This window comes from Suncus etruscus, chromosome 14, assembly GCF_024139225.1.
Source record: "Suncus etruscus isolate mSunEtr1 chromosome 14, mSunEtr1.pri.cur, whole genome shotgun sequence".
Lineage (NCBI taxonomy): Eukaryota > Metazoa > Chordata > Mammalia > Eulipotyphla > Soricidae > Suncus > Suncus etruscus.
In genome coordinates, this window is record NC_064861.1 from 10,756,824 (window position 1) to 10,757,611 (window position 788).

The window sequence follows — 788 nt, forward strand, 5'->3', positions numbered from 1 at the left end:
AGGAGATTCCCACCTGATCCTTCGAACAAGGGCTGGGGGACATGAAGATCTTTGGGGATGGTAGGGTGGGGAGATTCTAAAAATCCATGTGTGAACACCAAGAGATGGGAATCACGAGAAGCAATCTCAAAGGCTGTTTTCCTGAAAAGAATTTATTTATTTATTTATTTATTTATTTATTTATTTTGGTTTTGGGGTCACACCCGGCAGCACTCAGGAGTTACTCCTGGCTCTACGCTCAGAAATCGCTCCTGGCAGGCTCAGGGGACCATATGGGATGCCAGGATTTGAAGCACAGTCCTTCTGCGTCTAAGGCAAACACCAACCGCTGTGCTATCTCTCCGGACCCCCTGAAAACAATTTTTAAAGTGTGCAAATAGTCATACTTTTTAAGAATTCCATATTATCCTTTTCTTGGAGTTGCATAACTGTCCAGTGAACATCCAGTGAGGGCAGTACTCTAACGCCTAAGCAACACATGAGCATCAGAACTTTGCTTTATCTTGGTACAATTTTTGGAAAATATGATGAACCCCTCTTTTCTACAGCATGTAAGTTAAAAGTAGCTCTTGGCAAGAATAACGAGGTGCCCTGTGTTCCTTTTGCCAGTAGGTGGCACTATATCCTGTTACTCGTTTTGTTGCTAGAACACTAAATTAGCTACATCCCAAAACGCCTTAAAAAAATAAAAGAATTCCAATTTGTAGGATCTAAAGGAAAGCACAGTGGATAGGACGTTTGCCTTGCATGTGGTTGACCTGGTATCAATCTCCGACATCTCATATGCT

General features: G+C 42.3%; 1 non-coding gene across 1 annotated transcript; it reads left to right on the forward strand.

Annotated features, from left to right (window-relative positions):
• Positions 1-402: 402 nt before the first annotated feature.
• On the forward strand, positions 403-523 carry LOC126028850 (U4atac minor spliceosomal RNA). The gene has a single exon (XR_007502548.1). It is a non-coding gene; the product is annotated as a U4atac minor spliceosomal RNA (small nuclear RNA).
• The last annotated feature ends 265 nt before the right edge of the window (positions 524-788 follow it).